Source organism: Kogia breviceps, chromosome 2, assembly GCF_026419965.1.
Source record: "Kogia breviceps isolate mKogBre1 chromosome 2, mKogBre1 haplotype 1, whole genome shotgun sequence".
NCBI lineage: Eukaryota > Metazoa > Chordata > Mammalia > Artiodactyla > Physeteridae > Kogia > Kogia breviceps.
In genome coordinates this window covers 51873684-51895290 of record NC_081311.1, presented here as the reverse complement: position 1 = coordinate 51895290, position 21607 = coordinate 51873684, and positions in this window count along the sequence as shown.

Genomic DNA, 21607 nt, shown 5'->3' with positions numbered 1-21607 from the left:
CCTAGAGCCTGTGAGTCACAACAAGAGAAGTCACCACAATGAGAGACTGGCACCCCGCAATGAGGAGTAGCTCCCGCTCACCCCAACTAGAGAGGGCCCGCGCACAGCAACAAAGACCAAATGCAGCCAAAAATAAAATTTAAAAAAAAAAATTCTTTTTTAAAAGGTAACTGATTGCCATCTCAGCTGTGGCTTTGCAGGGTGTGAATCTAATGTGGCAGAGCTAACATTTCAGGCAAAGCCAGAAATCCAAATGTTTGTGTGAAATTCCCTCCACTGTAAATGGCTCGATTGTTTCGCAAACACTATGTGGGTCACACAGCTGTGGGTCAGAGTTGGCTACGGGCTGACTGTTTGTGACCTCTGCTCTACAGAAATACAGATCTCCTTTTTTTAAAAGGGCAAATCAGGGAGTCTTGACTGCAATTCACTTGGTTGCTGATTGCCTTGTCATTTTGGATGATGCCTTTTATTAAATGGAACTTCGAATCTCCAAGACCAATGAACCCCTCTAGATGACACTGGTGAACCAGCACTGACCACCTGCAGTTCCCTTCCTAAAAATCTGTCACTCCTCCAAATTAGAAGGGAAACACTAATACATGGAACAAGGAGACATTGACTGCTGTTTGTGCATTTGTCCCTGGATTAGATGGCCTCTTCCTCCAAGGACCCTCCTTGAGTAAACAGTGACATCCACTGGCTAAAAATCAGATCCCGTGTCATATTCACTGAAGAATAAAAACCTCCCCACAAGGTTAGCAAGAGAGCTTTGATCCAGGCCGGGGATTCTCAGGTACCAACGGACAGCTTGAAAAGAAATGAATCCAGAGCCAAGAGAAGGCAGGTCTTGGGAAAACACGGATGTGAATAAGAACAAGAAAGAAATGCAATTCCCAATACATGCTGGGCTGCTTTGAGTTCCAGAATCACAGAGCTGTGCTCAGAATCAGTTATCAGATGCCAGAACCAGAAGGGACCTGTGGTTCTGTACCAGCTAATACAGGAACCCCAACTTTATGTGGCTACTGAGCTCTTAAAATGTGGCTAGTCTGAATTGCAATGTGATGTCAGTACAAGCTACATACTGATTTTGAAGACTTCTTAATTTCTAAAAAAAAGAGTATAAAAGATCACATTGATAATTTTTATATTTATGACGTGTTGAAATAGTATTTTAACATGGTGGGTTAAATAAAACATTATAAAAATTAATTTCACCTGTTCTTTTTACTTTTTATCATAACAACTAGAAAATTTTAAATTGCCTACGTAGCTGGCACTCTATTTCAGTGGGCAGGACAGTTAAATGTCACCTTGCTCAGTTGTTCTCAACCCTGCTGATACCAGAAACTCCTGGGGAGCTTGTAAAACATACGGATATGGGGACCCCACCCTCGCAAATTCTGATTCAATTAGCAGAGGGGATGTAAGTGGCAGAAACACCATGAAAGTGCTCTCCTCCAGTTTCCTTTCTCTAATATTTCTGCATCCAAGGTGTCCTTGATTGCTCTGAATTTTATTGATCCGTAGTCCTCCTTAAGCACCACTTTCATCCTGCACTTCTGTGCTAACAAATATATAAGGCCTTTATTCGCTTAACAGACACTAGGTACCCTGTGCCTCAGGCACTAGGAATACAGGATGAAGAGGACAGATAATTTTCTTCTCTTTCGGAGCTTATATTTGGAGTGGAGCAGGAGAGATCAATCAAATCAGTCAATCAAGAAAAATATCAACAGAGACCTAACACAGAATGATAGGAGAAAGACAGATTGGGTGGCCGCTTGAGGTTAGGTGGCCATGGAAAGGCTCTCTCATCAAGTTCCAGTGGAGATCTGAGTGATGCCAGCCACGAGCATCATCTCATCATGAGGAAGAACATCCTTGGCATCAGAAACAGCCGAGACCAAGGCCGACGATGGCAAGGTGGTTGGTGCAACCGAAGAACAAAAAGAAAGCCATGGTGACTGAAGTAAGGATGGGGTAGAGGAGAGAGGAGAGGGAGGTTGAGACTTTAGTAAGAAAGTGCCTATTAAGGATGAATCAAGGACTCTACGCCTGAACTAGATAAAGGTGAAGCAGGGGAGGGAGGAGCATTCCAACCAGGGAATAATGCATGCAAAGTTTCTGTGAGATAGGGAGAATGTCCAAAGGACTGAAAGAAAGCTCATGTGCCCAGGTCACGGTGAGCAAGGGGGACTGTGTGATGAGCCAAAGACATGAGGGGAAGCCAGAGGATGAAGGACCTCAAAATCCCTGCCAGCAATACAGGTGTCGTCCAACATGAAATGTTTTTAGAAGGGGTATTTTAGAAGAAGTGTTTTTAGAAAGAGGTATATTCATAATTCTAAAAAATAGGGAGTCATATATATATATGTCACATATACATGTGTTTATATATATATATATATATGATTGATTATGCTGGAATATCTTTGGAAAGACATATAAGAAACTGGTAAGTCAGGAAAATATACTTTTCATTGTATACCTTATGCATGTGTCATTTTTTCATAAGATAAAAATATTTTAAAATGTACAAACTAAGCTGATATATGAACTTTATCAAGGCCCTTACATTTGCTCTTTGCTATGGCTGGAATGCTCTACCCCTGCACTTGTGCATGATTCAAGTCCAATCTAATGCCTCTGTGACCTTCCTTGTGGACTTTGTCTAAAAGCCTCAAGTGCCCCTCCCACAGCTCACCATGGCCACCCGGCAGACATCAAGGTATCTTTCAGGACCCAGCTCCCTGCCTCCAGGACCCCCCACCCCGCAGAGTCAGGCACACCCTCCTCCCTGTGTTCCCCATCCTGCTATGTGATCATGCACTATGACTTTATAGGCTGTTCTCTAGATCAGAAACTCCTTGAGGCCAGGGATGGGGTCTCACTCTCTCTGTACAACCTGTACCTAAAGCACAGTCCGGCACACAGGACATGCCTGTAGATGGTCTCATGAGGACATGAACAAGGAACTTGGAATCACACAGACCAGGGTCTGTGTCCAGGCCCTGCTATGAAGTTTCCAAAGGCAAGTTACTCTGAGATCACTCAGTTTGTGATCTGGAAAATGGTGCTTGCAATACCTGCCTTACAATATTGCTGTGATGATTAAATAACAAAGGAATGTAAGGTGGAATTATTATTGCTTCTGCATCCCCTTAAGAATTCGGGTGCTCAGTAAAATCCTTCAGCACGCACTTAGTCCTCTGCTCACTAGCTGCTGTGCCCTGCTCTCCTTATCAGCCCCTTTTCAGCTTCTTCTGCTAAGAGTCCAGCCCCTCCACCTGGCTGTTAAGGCACTGAGACCTGGAATTTTCCTTCTGTCTCTTTTAATAAATGCAGGTGCAGCTTCCTTTAATGCGCTGTCAGTGAGCGGTAAGAATCTAGACTGCACAATTAAATGAAACATGTTTGGCCATCTCTGCTAACAGCTGTGAAGCTCAGGAAACCCTTATTTCTTGGGAAACCGAAATTTCAGAGCCTGTATGTTAGGAGCACAGCCCACTGCTGTTAAGGTATGGCATGGTTCCTTTGCTTTTAGCATTATTTTTCTCTTAAACTTGGGAATTCACACAGCAGGGTAGGACGGCAGAGGGTGGGAGAGGATGATGGCTGCTCTTTAGGGAAATAATTAACCTGCAAATGATGATCTGATTGCCTGCAGGGTCAGTGTGAGGTTGGGGGAAGTCCCTAAAATAACAAGCCAGGGTCCACTATGTTGCATGTCAGTACAAATCCATTCTTGCTAGGAGGATGTTTGCTTAATGCAGAGCAGAACCCATCAGTTGGTGGCCCTGCTTATCCCATAAACAAAGCCTCACATATGAATGTGGACTCTTTCAAATATTTTATAAGAAGTTGCTTCCTTTTTCCTATCGTGCCAGCTTCAGGAGGAACTGGTGTTAGCTGTAGTCTATGCTTTTACTTTCTTGGACAAAGAACAGAACAAGTGACACAAGGGTAGGCCCTGCTTTCTGGAGGATGATCATTAGTATTAATTGATTTAGTTAAGCAACGTTTACCGAACACCTCCCATGTGCTGGTTGGGAGGAGAGGCAGTTAACCAAATCAGAATAGATGAAGTTTCCGAGATGGGTAGCTGAGCGGTAAGAAGGTAAGTCAATGCATAGAAGCAGGGAGCTTCCAGTGGTGCAAGGTGAGCTCTTTTACAGAACCAGGGAGCCAGAGCCCAGGGAGATGAAGGCCCAGCAGTGAACTCTGGAGACTCAGAGCTGGCTGAAGTGACCCCTCCTCCGGCCTCTGCCATCTGCAAGGTTGCGTAAGCCTCTGAGAATGTCTGAATCCAAGGCCCTCCATCCACGCAAGGGGGCTGAAAATCCTGTTTCAGAGGTTGATGTGAGAATGAATTAGGTGACGTACTTAAGAGTGCTGTAATTTAAGGGGCATTCAGTAAATATTAGCTCCCTTCCCCTTAAGCGAGCAGATCAGTGGGCTGGAGAACCAGTGGGCTTTGGAAGCAAACAGAACCAGATCTGAGCTCCAGTTCTATGGTTTATTGCTGTGTGAGGCTGCATCCCACCCCCTCATCACTTAAATGGAGGTGCTAATACCTGCCTTACAGGGGTTGTGAAGGACAACTGAGTTGATGCGGCTAGCACTGGGTGTCACCCAGTGCAAACCCTTCGGTGCATGAGATTTCTGCCCTGAAACGTCAGGGACCGTGTCTGAATTTGCTCCCCAGCATAATTCTGGTGCTTGGCCCTGAAGCACCCAACACATAGGAAGTAATGAACAATTTTTGTTGAAGGAATGAATTTCCTAATTTTCCAATGGCAAAACAAAGACCCAGGACTGTGAAGTAATTTACACCTTCAAGGGTAATTTTGCCCCAAGTCAAGAAATAAGTTAGTGACCAACCTTGGGGATCTTTTCAGTGCCCCATAGGAAAAGGAGACAGGAAATGGCAGAGTCCACCTCAGACACCCCAAAACAGGGGGAAACTTGACAGGCAAATGTAAATGCTCCGGCCTGAATTATTCCTGCGCCCCCAAAAATTGCACAAATCCCTCCTGGCTGAAAACAAAGAGCAGACCATTTTTACAGTTTAATCAGAGAAAAAGTAGCTCAGGGCTTGTGACTAAACAGGGGGAGGACCAAGGACACTGTGATTCTTGGGGTCCCTTATGCTCTATTGGCAAGACGGGCAACCTGCTAAACTACAGCAGCTAAATTTTCACCTCTGTTATGTTCTGATAAATGCAAAATGAGAGCAGATCTGAACCTGTTTAGATGAACTGAAGAAAAAGATGAGGCAGAAACTGCAGACATTATGGCTTTTCTGAGCTTTAGTACATGCATCACTATCTCACCTTCCACAAGCTGGGAAAACTATGGAAATCACCCTTCTTATCACTGAGCCAGTGACAGTAACACTTAGGAGAAGCTTTCACACATTGGGATAGAAAATCTATCTCGGGCAGCAATGAGATGTGCTGAGAGCATGGAGACTCATTCAGAAACACTTTGTAGGTCTGCGTCTTTATTCCCATCTTACCCCTAGGTTCTTCATGACCATTTTTTTTCTTTCTTTTCCTTAGATTCCATATATATGTGTTAGCATACGGTATTTGTTTTTCTCTTTCTGACTTACTTCACTCTGTGTGACAGACTCTAGGTCCATCCACCTCACTACAAATAACTCAATTTCATTTCTTTTTATGGCTGAGTAATACTCCATTGTATATATGTGCCACTTCTTCTTTATCCATTCATCCAATGATGGACACTTAGGTTGCTTCCATCTCCTGGTTATTGTAAATAGAACTGCAATGAACGTTGTGGTACATGACTCTTTTTGAATTCTGGTTTTCTCAGGGTGTATGCCCAGTAGTGGGATTGCTGGGTCGTATGGTATTTCTATTTTTAGGTTTTTAAGGAACCTCCATACTGTTCTCCATAGTGGCTGTATCAATTTACATTCCCACCAGCAGTGCAAGACTGTTCCCTTTTCTCCACACCCTCTCCAGCATTTATTGTTTCTAGATTTTTTGATGATGGCCATTCTGACCGGTGTGAGATATCTCATTGTAGTCTTGATTTGCATTCCTCTAATGATTAATGATGTTGAGCATAAGTAAAATAGCTAGCTAGTGGGAAGCAGCCGCATAGCACAGGGAGATCAGCTAGGTGGTTTGTGACCACCTAGAGGGGTGGGATAGGGAGGGTGGGAGGGAGGGAGACACAAGAGGGAAGAGATATGGGAACATATGTATATGTATAACTGATTCACTTTGTTATAAAGCAGAAACTAACACACCATTGTAAAGCAATTATACTCCAATAAAGATGTTAAAAAAAAAAAAAAAAGAAATATGTTGTAAAGCAATCTCCAGGGCCTCAGCCAAACCGAGCACTCACTGCTCCCAGCAGAGACAGGGCCTGCTATCTGGGGGCCCATTAAACAATCTGTGGGTCATTCAAGGCCCTCAGATAGCCAATTCTTCCTGAAATACCCCTCTGGATGTGATTTCTTTTAGATTCCAATTCCTTTTACTAAGCGGATGACCTTGGGGAAATTATATAATCCCTCTGAGCCTGTTTCCTCATCTATAAAAGAGAAGCAAGACAAGGACCCACCCCATTAGGTGGCCATGAGCAACTAAATGAAATGGTGCATGTCAAACATTCAGTGAAGGGCTTAGGACATAGCATGCTCTCAAGAAATGGTTTTTGGTAGTGCTGTGGTCGCCATTTTAATGTGCACTATCTCATCTGGCTGGTGGATCGGCCAGAGGAATTTAACTTCAAAACACAAATCAGATGATGTTTTTGAGTTTATTACTTTGGATTTTAAAAAAAGAGTATTGGTGAATGCATGGGCACTTGATTGGAAAACTGGGCTGTGAAGTGCCTGCCAATTTGGATGGAGCTCTCAGAGCCTTCTAGAACTGAGGATAGTATACAGATGGCCAAGTCATAGCCACCTCATGGATTGCTGGGTCCTTCTGTAATCCATTTACCATAATCTAGGTACACAGATCATTCACATTTAGCTCTCATCCTAAATCCCCTTTTTGTAAGTGTTTGATGTTTTTTCCTGAATCTCTGCAGTGGTTTTCAATATCTAAGAGCAGGATATATATCCCTAGTCTATCCTGTTAGATTCGGCCCCTCACTTCAGCCTGCCCTGGTTCTCTAGGTGTTTCATTCTAACATCCAAAAGATACAGGAACTCTCCTTCTACTAAACCTCCCTCCTTTATCTTTACCCAACCCACTGATAATGTTAGCAATTAGGAAAATAAATGTGTTGCACAGAGTAGGAAAGGGGAACAGTAACGTTTGTGGTACACCAACAATGCCAGCACTTTAGCAGTAAGCAGTAGAGTGTGAGGTCTTAAAATCATGTGCTCTCAGGTCAGACTGCCTGGCATTGCTACTCCCTGTGTGAGCTCAGGTCAATTACTCAGCCTCTCTGAACCTTAATTCCATCAGCCGTAATATGGGAAGGATTTGTTAGGGCAATTAATTGAGCTGATACATGTTTCTGACACATGGTAGTGCTCGATAAACATTAGATTTTATTGTTTTCTCATGTAATCATCATAACAAGCCTGCAAGTGCTATTAATCTTCCTGTTTACAAATAAGGAAATGGAGGCTCAGGACGTTTAGGTCATTTGCTAGTAACCTTGATATGAAATTGGACCTGGACACCTAGCCCAGGCTGCCTGTCGCCAAAGTCCAATCAGCACCAGGCTGCCACCCAGGAGAATGCTCCAGGCACATTTAATGATGAGTATGTGTTCTTCTCTCATCTATGTTTCCAGCCATTGCAATTCAGTCTCTCCTCTCCCGTACTACCCAGGAAAGGAAAGCAAAAGGAGGCACCAAGCGATAGGTAGAAAGAATAACAGCCCTAAGAGTTTATCCTTCCTCTATTAATTTCCCTAGAAGCGGAAGTTTATCTGACAAGGGTGAGTCCTTAAAAAGGAATTCCTATCCAAAGCCCCCAGTATGGGTGTGTTTTGTCCATATTCACAGCATGTGACAGCAGACAGCAAAATATACTTGGCTTTAGGTAGCCTGATGAGTTCTCCAACACATACAAACACACCACACACACACACACACACACACACACACACACACACACACACGCCCAGCTGAGTCAAAAACTAAAAATAGATATTCCTCCCAGGGTCCGCTGGGTGCGATCTTACCTAGCAAAGATTCTCTACTTTCGAGTACCTGCTCAGTCTAAACTTCAGCCAAGTGTTAGACTATTATCTTAGGCTCTAGGTGCAAGTGGAATAAAGGATGATTCTATCAAAGGTCCAAGGGAGGTAGGCAAAGGAGCCAAAACATGGCAGAGGCCTTTACAGAAACTATGGGAGATCACAGCTCAAAATGAGATTTTTTTTGGAGATCAAAACAGATAATACTTCTGTATTCAAAGCAGCCCTGACAACATGATGGATATTGATATTGATCATGGGGCTAAAGATATTCCAGCCCTGCATAATTTCTTTCTGCTCTTCTTTACTGGAGGATTAGAGCCAACTCAGAGCTGGCCTCTCTGTGTGATGAGTGAAGGCTGGAAACCCCCCCTTCCTTTCCCAGGACCAGGTGTCTGGTCAGCCATGGGCAGCTGGGAGTATTGGGTCTGGCAGCTTCCTGAAAGCTGAAGAAGAGGGAGAAGCTGATTGGACCAGAGTGTGAGCTTAGACTAGACGTTGCCAAACTTGTCTGTACTTTGGAACCACCTGGGGAAGCTTTTAAATATTTCAAAAACTGGGCCACATTCCAGGTCCAGTAAACTGCAATCTGCCGAGTAGGACAGAGGCACCAGGAGTTTTGAAGCTTCCGAGGCAATTCCAATGTGCAGGCTAGTTTGGGAACCACTGGTTTAGAGCCGTGGTTCTTACCTAGGGGGCGATTTTGCCCCGCAGGTGAGTTTGGCGATGTCAGAAGACCTTTCTGGTTGTCACACTGGGGGATGGTGCTACTGACATCTAGTGGGAAGAGGCCCGGGATTCTGCTAAACATCCTGCAATGTACAGGACAGCCCCACAGCAAAGAATTAACTGGCCAAAATGTCAGTAGTGTCTAGATTAAGAGTCCCGGTTTAGACTCTTGCTACTCGATGTGTGGTCCAGCGACCAGTAGCAGAACATCACTTGGAGCTTGTTAGAAATGCAGAATCTCAGGCCCAACCCCAGACTTAGTGGCTCAAAACTGCAGTTTTTACAAGATCCCCTGGTGACCCATATGCACATTACACTTTAGAAGCACTAGCTTAGATTCTTTTAGGGTTGTTTTGTATAATGGGAGATCCCTTCAGTTTAACTACTATGCTGGCTTTTTTAAACACAGCAACCCTTTCTTTCACATCCCAAATTCTCCCCACAACTCCCCAAGCTTGCGTACGAGAACAGCCTCAGGTTTTAGAGCCAGACAGATGCAGGTTTAGATCCCAGCTCAGGGTAAGGATCACCTGAAAGCACTTACCCTAGCTGGGTCTCAGCTGCCTAATCTGCAAATGAGAAAATGATGTGAATACTCAGGTAAACTGCAAAATTCAGGATGGTGTCTGAACCGTGTGAGCTGGAATCTGAGCTTCACCTACTTGTTAGTTGTTGACCTTGAGCAATGTACATTTCTTCTTTCAATCTTAATTTCCTCCTCTACATAAAAAATAGCAGGCTCAATCCCACTCCTGGGCATATACTCAGACAAAACTCTAATTTGAAAAGATATATGCACCCCTATGTTCATAGCAGTACTATTTACAATAGCTAAGACATGGAAACAACCTAAATGTCCATCAACAGTTGAATACTGATGTGGTGTGTGTGTGTCACACACACACACACACACACACACACACACACACACACGTGAATATTACTCAGCCAAAAAAAAGAACAAAATGATGCCATTTGCAGCACCATGGATGGACCTAGAGATTATCATACTAAGCGAAGTAAGTCAGAAAGAGAAAGACAAAAACCATATGATATCACTTACATGTGGAATCTAAAATATGACACAAATGAACATATCTAGGAAACAGAAACGGACTCACAGACATAGAGAACAGACTTGTGGTTGCCAAGGGGGAGGGGAGGGGAGGGAGGGAAGGATTGGGAGTTTGGGATTAGCAAATGCAAACTAGTATATATAGGATGGATAAACAAGGTCCTACTGTATAGCACGGGGAACTCTAGTCAACATCTCATGATAAACCGTAATGGAAAAGAATATGAAAAAGAATATGTATGTATAACTGAGTCACTTTGCTGTATAGCAGAAATTAACACAACATCGTAAATTGAATATACTTCAAAACTTTTTTTAAAATAGAGCAGGATCACACCTGATCCTGCAGAAGATTATCCAGATGATGGAATTTAAGATACTAATGTGAAAAAAAAAAGCAGCAGCAGCTCATGTGGAGTAGATGCTCACGTGCAGGCCTCACTCACTTGCTTCCTGAAACCCAGGAGGAGCTCCATAAATGGGATAGCCTTTCATTCAAATTGCACACTACAGAACCATATATCCCTTCCCTGTATCAATCTGTCAGGGCATATGTTCACAGTCATAGACTCCCCTTCATCCATTCCGTGGCCAACATGGAGGATGTCGTCATCTGCTGTTTTGTCTCGTTGCCTCTGTTGAGACTGCAGCTCAAGGGTGGGCGTCATGCCTCGCCTTTCCCCTGCAATCCTACAGCACTTTGCAGTTGGGCAATGTGCACAAGAATCCTCAACAAATGTTTTCTGCTAGCGATTTGGAATGCAAAGCCCCACAACTAGGTAAGAGGGAAAACCGAGATTCAAACCTAGTTCCTCCAACCCCCAAACCTGAGTGGGCTTCATGTCAACACACTACCTCTCCCATGACAAGTGTTTTACACACACACACACACACACACACACACACACACACACAGAATGCAGAAATCAATTAACAACTGCCTGGTGGGTTTTTCTGTAGTGACATGAGTGTTTATCTTCTCTCCTCAACTGGATTGTAAGTGTCTCAAAGCAGGAGCTGGGCTTTTCCTTGTTCTGTGTTTCCCAGGGCCCTTACTACATAGCTGAGCTCACATCAAAAGCTCAATAAATCTGTTATCCAAATGATGGATTGGTGAGTCGGTTGACTGATTAGGTTAGCAATTGACTGGAATAAATACAACGTGAGCATAAGAGACACACGTTGCAATTATGTAATCTCTAACTCTGTCTTTAGAAAACTTCTGTAAATTTCTAAATATTTTACTACATTCAGGAGAGATCTACTCTACTTAGGCCTTTCCATTAACTCCCAGAAAGCAAATAATACACTCTATAAAGTAAGCATGAAGGAAGGGGAAGAGGAGGCATCAAAGACCCAGTCCTACAAGGCTTCTTAGGTTCTACTGCCACATGGAGGAGGCCCAACAAGGCACATTGGAACAGCAGTCACACTGAGCCTGAAGACATGAATGAGATGAGGAGCAGCTGAGAAGGGGAGATGAAGGCATGACCTCTAGATGAAAGAGAACCACTGAGACATGGAACCACGACTCTTCCTCGTTGGCTTTGCAACAGGATGCCCAGCCCGTTCAGAGGGGTAGGCCAGGCAAACCCATGGCTTCAGGGGCTGTGGAGAACACGACCGACACTGACAGGAGTGTAAGTGCCACACCAGATGAGCCAGAACCAGTTTCAGCGATTCTGAGCAGCCAACACCACCACTGGGTCCAAGGGCTTTGGTTTTAGCCCAGGAACCAGGGAGCAGGAGTTTGGGGAGGCTTCAGCTCCAATGACAAAGCATAGATTGGAGCCATTGAACATGAGCACAGAGATTTTCAATTCTACTTTGTGCCACCAACAGAGACTAAGCACCTTCTCTGTGCTGACTGTGGCAAAGCAGCCATGAAAAGAAACATAAATGAGCATTGACTTTCCCCCAGTGAGGGAGACATGCTAAGTGGCCAGTTCCTCATAAGAGAACACAAGCCAGACAACTGCTGTTGCTTCTCTCTTCAATCGCTTTCATTGCTCGGTGGAATAAGGGTCTTCTGGACCTTCAGCAAGGCTGGATCTACCCCAGTTCTTCACCTCTCTTGGGGGTTGGAGGACAGGTATGGGTTCACAAGGGCAGCGTTGAAAACTCCTAGACCTTAGGCTACGGGGAGGTATCAGCCAGAGAGCCAAGTGAGGAGCCAGAGGAGACTAAAGAGAGAAAGAAAAACAAAGTGGAAACCCAACCCGAGAGCACAAAACAGTGAAGAGCTCTGTGGAGCCAGTGAAAAAAGTCAGGAAAGGAAAGGGCTCTTCTTTAGGACTTTCTCCAAAGAGATGAATTTGGGTCCCTTCCTGGGACCCAAATAGGAGCAACAGCCCAGATCTGCCTGAGGCCTCACCAGCCATATTGTTTCTTTCTCCTGAAAATAAAATCTGGGGTCCCTACTTCTCACCCTTCTAAGAGAAGAGCTGAGACTTGGATCAATCTGGAGTACTTCTCAGTCTACCATGAAGGTAACACAGGGAGAGAGAGAGAGACCCACCTCCAGTACTGGGGGGAAATGTTCTGGATCTCAGAGTATGTCTCAGGAAGGAAATGAGGAAGCTGCATTTAATGGGTTGATAGTATGGTATGGTATTTTTTAAGTACCATTGATGAAAAATAGAAACTGTAAGACGGTACTTCCCTGGTGGCACAGTGGTTAAGAATCCACCTGCCAATGCAGGGGACACAGGTTCGATTCCTGGTCCTGGAAGATCCCACATGTCACGGAGCAGCTAAGCCCGTGCACCACAACTCCTGAGCCCATGAACCACAACTACTGAGCCTGCGTGCCACAACTACTGAAGCCCGCAAACCTAGAGCCCATACTCCTCAACAAGAGAAGCCACCGCGATGAGAAGCTCATGCACCACAACGAAGAGTAGTCCCTGCTCACAGCAAGTAGAGAAAACCTACACACAGCAACAAAGACCCAAAGCAGCCATAAAGTAATTAATTAATTTTTAAAAACTGTAAGATGTTTGAATTTACACACACACACACACACACACACACACACCACACTTCTTCCTCAAAACAAAGTTTTCTTACAGTGAAGCTAAACAGTGCAGTAATTACCCAGAAAAATGCTTCTTTCTTTCTACTCACTTACTAAAATTGGTGTGGAGAGGACCTTTCCCTTGGCCACCAAAAAGTAGGTGGAAATATTTTTCTTGCCTGAGTTTACATGGTTTGACAAATAAAAACTCACCCTTCTTTAATGTAACAGAAGGATCTTCTGTCATTATTGAAACTTTGCAAGGAGAAATTTTCACAAAAGCTGACAGGAATGAGGTGTGATCCTTCAATTATAAATGAGGAAGGAAATGAATTTTGGACTACCTACTTTGTGCCAGAGAAAAGCCGAACATGTGTATTTTCCCTTGTCAGAAATTAGTGGAAATTGCACAGTAATGTGAATATGGGCTGTATTGTTTTCAGTGTAATTGTTAGATACCTAACACGAAACCATTTTAAAAAATCAATAGCAGTGTATGTAATAGAACATTAATTAAAATGGAGGCTATCGGGCTTCCCTGGTGGCGCAGTGGTTGAGAGTCCGCCTGCCGAAGCAGAGGACACAGGTTCGTGCCCCGGTCCGGGAAGATCCCACATGCCGCGGAGCGGCTGGGCCCGTGAGCCATGGCCGCTGAGCCTGTGCGTCCAGAGCCTGTGCTCCGCAACGGGAGAGGCCACAACAGTGAGAGGCCCGCGTATCACAAAAAAAAAAAAAAAAAAAAAAAAAATGGAGGCTATCACCATAAAAAAAAAAAAAAAAAAAAACCTGGAGCAACTGTGCCAGGTGCTCTAAACAGTGTGTTTCATTTAACCATTAGAACAATCCAATGAGACAGTGTTCTTATCCTTCACTTAAAGATGGAAAACTGAGATTCAGAGGTGTCATAACATTCTCAAGATCTCCCAGGTCCATGACTTCATCAAACATTTGCCAGTTGACAATCTGATACTGACTTGTGCCCCCACCCACCCCCAAACACACCACAATCCCAATGCCAAGTCATCCTGGGTGGGGCGGTGGATAATACATCTCCCCTACACTTCATTCTAAAGGCAGATGGGTTTTAAATCAATCCACCAAGTGATCAATTAACATCCTCCCTTCTGTAACCAGCTCCGGATTCCTGGAAGAGATGGGGAAATATGGTGTCTTTTCAGAGCACATTTATATTCATCTCAATTACTCTCCTTCTTCATTCCAGCAGCACATAAATTACCAGCTCTGTTGTCAAATGCTGCAAGTAACTGTGTTTAGCATGAGGCCCCAGGGGAAAAGAAACGTCATCAGCTCTTCTATGGGCAGGGATATGCCAGGGGGCACCGGAATGGAGATTGAAAGGTGGTATCCACCCTCTCTAACCTCCCCCCAACATCCCCCAGGACCTGGGAGCCCAGGCCTGTCAACAGCCACAAATAGGAGCAGGAGATACCAGAGTGTGCAGAATATGAAGTGGGTAAGTAATTCCAGGAAAGAAACAGTGAGCTTTTTATTTGTCGAACCATGCAAACTCAGGCAAGAAAAAATATTTCCACCTACCTTTTGATAGCCAAGGGGAAGCTCTTCTCCATGCCTATTTTAATAAATCAATGAAAAGAAACATTATTTGGGTAATTACTATGAACTGTATCACGTAACAATGATCTCACTTAATTCCTGCTGCAGCCCTCAAGTAAAGGTCTCAAGTCAGGGCTGTTATCTGACTTCTCCAAGGTGACACAGCTGGGAAGTACAGAGCTGGTAGATTTTTTTTTTTTTCCTGGACTGGTCTTTTGAAGCCCCTTTCTTTCTTTATCCCAGCATTTACCCATTCCCTCAAGTGACTGCTCCAGCAGACTCGCCCTGTTGGAAACCAACTAACCAAGAGTCACTCTTTGTAAAATGCCCAAAGAAATGCTCCCCTTGAACTCCAAAAAGAAAGAACCCTCGTCATCACTGTTGATTAGAATTAAGATTGCTGATAAAAACAAAACAACTATGATTTGACAATGCTTTCACCTAAAAGAAGTTCTGGCAAAGAGTTTCACTCTAAATCAGGAACCCAGGTTTTCTCTATCTTTCTGTTCTGTCATCCTCAGATCATGGCTTCCATTGTCAAAGTCCCTTTAGGCTCCAGATGGCTGCTGGAGACTTGCCATTGCCTTTGAATGCCAGGCACCAGGAAGGAGGAAGCAGGAAAGGACACATGGGCTGTCTCTCCTTTAAGGAGTCTCCCTAAATCTTCTACCTACAAACTTAATCTTGCCTTGTGGCCAGAAATATTCACATGCTCACACCTAGCTGCAAGGGAGTCTGAAAAATGTGGTCTACACTGGGCACACTGTCACCCTGACATACACCAGGGCTCTTTTCCTAAGGGAAGAAGATAAAACAAATATAAAGGGTAGCAAACAGCTGTCTCTGACTGAATCACCACCACCCAACACCACCACCATCATCACTACTCTTTATCAAAGTCTTTCTAGACTACACACCTTAGCTCATTTCATCCCACAATACCCATATGAAGGATAAAATTTTCCCCACTCTACAGACATGGAAACAGAGACTCAAAGAAGCTAAGTAACTTACACGAGGTCACAGAATTAAGATGTGAACTGGGAAGATACATTTATTATTAATAATGTTTGTCCTGAGTAGAGGCAAAAAGAACTACAATCCTGCAGCCTGTGGAACAAAAACCACATTCACAGAAAGATAGACAAGATGAAGAGGCAGAGGGCTATGTACCAGATGAAGAAACAAGATAAAGCCCCAGAAAAACAGCTTAAAAAGGTAGAGATAGGCAGCCTTCCATTAAAAAGAATTCAGAATAATAATAGTGAAGATGATCCAGGACCTAGGAAAAAGAATGGAGTCAAAGATCGAGAAGATACAAGAAACGTTTAACAAAGACCTAGAAGAATTAAAGAACAAACAAACAAAGATGAACAATACAATAACTGCAATGAAAACTACACTAGAAGGAATCAATAGCAGAATAACTGAGACAGAAGAACGGATAAGTGACCTGGAAGGTAGAATGTTGGAATTCACTGCTGCAGAACAGAATAATAAAAAAAGAATGAAAAGAAATGAAGACAGTCTAAGAGACCGCTGGGACAACATTAAACACAACAACATTGGCATTATAGGGGTCCCAGAAGGAGAAGAGAGAGAGAAAGGACCCAAGAAAATATTTGAAGAGATTATAGTCGAAAACATCCCTAACATGGGAAAGGAAACAGCCACCCAAGTCCAGAATGCACAGAGTCCCATACAGGATAAACCCAAGGAGAAACACAAAGAGACACATAGTAATCAAATTGGAAAAAATTAAAAACAAACAAAAATTATTGAAAGCAGCAAGGGAAAAATGACATATAATATACAAGGGATCTCCCATAAGGTTAACTGCTGATTTCACAGCAGAAACTCTACAAGCCAGAAGGGAGTGGCATGATATAGTTAAAGTGATGAAAAGGAAGATCCTACAACCAAGATTACTCTACACAGCAAGGATCTCATTCAGATTCAACAGAGAAATCAAAAGCTTTACAGACAAGCAAAAGCTAAGAGAATTCAGCACCACCAAACCAGCTCTACAACAAATGTTAAAGGAACTTCTCTAAGTGGGAAACACAAGAGAAGAAAAGGACCTACAAAAACAAAGCCAAAAAAACTAAGGAAATGGTCATAGGAACATACATATTGATAATTACCTTAAACGTCAATCAATTAAATGCTCCAACCAAAAGACAGAGGCTTGCTGAATGGATACAAAAACAAGACCCATATATATGCTGTCTCCAAGAGACCCACTTCAGACATAGGGACACATACAGAATGAAAGTGAGAGGATGGAAAAAGGTATTCCATGCAAATAGAAATCGAAAGCTGGAGTAACAATACTCATATCAGATAAAATAGACTTTAAAATAAAGAATGTTACAAGAGACAAGGAAGGACACTACATAATGATCAAGGAATCAATCCAAGAAGAAGATATAACAATTATAAATATATATGCACGCAACATAGGAAAACCTAAATACATAAGGCAACTGCTAACAGCTATAAAAAAGAAAACTCACAGTAACACAATAATACTTGGGGACTTTAACACCTCACTTACACCAATGGACAGATCGTCCAAAATGAAAATAAGGAAACAGAAGCTTTACATGACACAAGAGACCAGAGAGATTTGATATTTATAGGACATTCCATCCAAAAATAGATTACACTTTCTTCTCAAGTGCACATGGAACATTCTCCAGGATAGACCACAAGGTGGGTCACAAATCAAGCCTCAGTAAATTTAAGAAAATTGAAATCATATCAAGCATCTTTTCTGACCACAATGCTATGAGATTAGAAATAAATTACAGGGGAAAAAATGTAAAAAACACAAACACATGGAGGCTAAACAACACGTTTCTAAATAACCAAGAGATCAATGAAGAAATCAAAGAGGAAATAAAAAAATACCTAGAGACAAATGACAATGAAAACACGATGATCCAAAACCTATCAGATGCAGCAAAAGCAGTTCTAAGAGGGAAGTATATAGCTATACAAGCCTACCTAAAGAAACAAGAAAAATCTCAAATAAACAATCTAACCTTACACCTAAAGGAACTAGAGAAAGAAGAACAAACAAAACGCAAAGTTAGCAGAAGGAAAGAAATCATAAAGATCAGAGCAGAAATAAATGAAATAGAAACAAAGAAAACAAGAGCAAAGATCAATAAAACTAAAAGCTGATTTTTTGAGAAGATAAACAAAATTGATTAACCATTAGCCAGACTCATCAAGAAAAAGAGGGAGAGGACTCAAATCAATAAGTTTAGAAATGAAAAAGGAGAAGTTACAACAGACACCACAGAATACAAAGCATCCTAAGAGACTACTACAGGCAACTGTATGCCAATAAAATGGACGACATGGAAGAAATGGACAAATTCTTAGAAAGGTATAATGTTCCAAGACAGAAGTAGGAAGAAACAGAAAATATGAACAGACCAATCACAAGTAATGAAATTGAAACTGTGATTAAAAATCTTCCAACAAACAAAAGTCCAGGACCAGATGGCTTCACAGGTGAATTCTATCAAACATTTACAGAAGAGCTAATACCCATCGTTCTCAAACTCTTCCAAAAAATTGCAGAGGAAAGAACACTCTCAAACTCATTCTATGAGGCCACCATCACCCTGATACCAAAACCAGACAAAGATTCTACAAAAAAAAGAAAATTACAGACCAATATCGCTGATGAATATACATGCAAAAATCCTCAACAAAATACTAGCAAACAGAATCCAACAACACATTAAAAGCATCATACACCATGATCAAGTGGGATTTATCCCAGGGATGCAAGGATTCTTCAATATATGCAAATCAATCAGTGTGATACACCATACTAACAAATTGAAGAATAAAAACTATATGATCATCTCAATAGATGCAGAAAAAGCTTTTGACAAAATTCAACACCCATTTATGATAAAAACTCTCCAGAAAGTGGGCATAGAGGGAACCTACCTCAACATAATAAAGACCTTATACAACAAACCCACAGCAAACATCATTCTCAATGGTGAAAAACTGAAAGCATTTCCCCTAAGATCAGGAACAAGGCAATTATGTCCACTCTCACCACTATTATTCAACATAGTTTTGGAAGTCCTAGCCACAGCATGCAGAGAAGAAAATGAAATAAAAGGAACACAAATTGGAAAAGAAGAAGTAAAACTGTCACTGTTTGCAGATTACATGATACTATACACTGAGAATCATAAAAATGCCACCAGAAAACTACTAGAGCTAAAGTTGCAGGATACAAAATTAATGCACAGAAATCTCTTGCATTCCTATACACTAATGATGAAAAATCTGAAAGGGAAATTAAGGAAACACTCCCATTTACCATTGCAACAAAAATAATAAAATATCTAGGAATAAACCTACCTAGGGAGACAAAAGACCTGTATGCAGAAAACTATAAGACACTGATAAAGAAAATTAAAGAGGATACAAACAGATGGAGAGATATACCATGTTCTTGGATTGGAAAAATCAATACTGTGAAAATGACTATACTACCCAAAGCAATCTACAGATTCAATGCAATCCCTATCAAATTACCAACGGCATTTTTTACAGAACCAGAACAAAAAACCTAAAATTTGTATGGAGACACAAAAGACCCTGAATAGCCAAAGCAGTCTTGAGGGGAAAAAATGGAGTGGGAGGAATCAGACTCCCTGACTTCAGACTATACTACAAAGCTACAGTAATAAAGACAATATGATACTGGCACAAAAACAGAAACATAGATCAATGGAACAAGATAGAAAGCCCAGAGATAAACCCATGTACCTATGCTCAACTAATCTATGACAAAGGAGGCGAAGATATACAATGGAGAAAAGACAGTTTCTTCAATAAGTGGTGCTGGGAAAACTGGACAGCTACATGTAAAAGAATGAAATTAGAACACACCCTAACACCATACACAAAAATAAACTCAAAAGGGATTTGAGACCTAAATTTAAGACCAGACACTATAAAACTCTTAGAGGAAACCATAGGAAGAATACTCTTTGACATAAATCACAGCAAGATCTTTTTTGATCCACCTCCTAGAGTAATGGAAATAAAAACAAAACTAAACAAATGGGACCTAATGAAACTTCAAAGCTTTTTCACAGCAAAGGAAACAATAAACAGTGACTTCCCTGGTGGTGCAATGGTTAAGAATCCAGCTGCCAATGCAGGGGACACGGGTTCGAGCCCTGGTCCAGGAAGTTCCCACATGCCGCGGAGCAACTAAGCCCTTGTGCCACAACTACTGAGCCTGCGCTCTACAGCCCCTGAGCCACAACTACTGAGCCCTCATGCCACAACTACTGCAGCCCACGTGCTTAGAGTCTGTGCTCCGCAACAAGAGAAGCCACCGCATTAAGAAGCCCGTGCACTGCAATGAAGAGTAGCCCCCGCTCGCTACAACTAGAGAAAGCCCGCGCACAGCAACAAAGACCCAACACAGCCAAAAACTTAATTAATTACTTAATTAATTTTTAAAAAGGAAACCATAAACAAGAGTAAAAGACAACTCTCAGAATGGGAGAAAATATTTGCAAACGAATCAATGGACAAAGGATTAATCTCCAAAATATATAAACAGCTCATGCAGCCCAATATTAAAAAAACAAACAACTCAATCCAAAAATCGGCAGAAGACCTAAATAGACATTTCTCCAAAGAAGACATACAGATGGCCAAGAAGCACATGAAAAGTTGCTCAACATCACTAATTATTAAAGAAATGTAACTCAATACTACAATGAGGTATCACCTCACACCAGTTAGAATGGGCATCATCAGAAAATCTACAAACAACAAATGCTGAAGAGGGTGTGGAGAAAAGGGAACCCTCTTGCACAGTTGGTGGGAATGTAAAATGATACAGCGACTATGGAGAACAGTATGGAGGTTCCTTAAAAAACTAAAAGTGGAATTACCCTATGATCCAACAATCCCACTATTGGGCATATTCCCTGAGAAAACCATAATTCAAAAAAACACATGTACCCCAATGTTCATTGCAGCACTGTTTACAATAGCCAGGTCAGGGAAGCAACCTAAATGCCCATCAACTGACAAATGGTTAAAGAAGATGTGGTACATATATACAATGGAATATTACTCAGCCATAAAAAAGAATGAAATTGGGTCATTTGTTGAGCCATGGATGGATCTAGAGACTGTCATACAGAGTGAAGTAATTCAGAAAGAGAAAAACAAATATAATATATTAACGCATATATGTGGAACCTAGAAAAATGGTACAGATGAACTGGTTTGCAGGGCAGAAATTGAGACACAGATGTAGAGAACAAACGTATGGACACCAAGGGGGAAATCCACGGGGGTGTGAGGGTGGTGGTGTGATGAATTGGGAGATTGAGATTGACATGTATACACTGATGTGTATAAAACTGATGACTAATAAGAACTTGTTTTATAAAAAAATAAATAAAATTAAATTTTAAAATTTTTTTAAAATAATGTTTGTCCTGATATCAAACTCCATAAAGTACCCACTTGACATAATTGTCTAATGCGATACAAGTTAACTGTGAAGAACATTGCTTTTTAACTTGAAGGCAACTGTTTACCCAGGTGTCATATGGCTATTCTCTCTGTCTGGCTCCAAAGCCCAAAAGTCTAAATACTGAACTACACTTTCAACCTTCCATGGTAATTTCATGAACTGAACAGTGATAGAGAAATTATGGAATCAGAGAACACTCAAATTAGCCATGCAGGAAGCCACTTAGTATGCTTGAACATGAACTAACTATAGTCCCCTCCAAAATCTCACCCTAGAAGGTGATATTTAACAGAGGAGGATATCAGAAAAATTAAGTTGGTAACCTCCCTCTCACACACTTTCTCTCTCCCTCCCTCCCTCCCTCTCACATACACACTCTCTCACACACAAACACACTTAAACTTTCCATCCTTTAATCAAGTGGCCAGTGGCAAGTACCATTCTACTGAACAAATGCCCA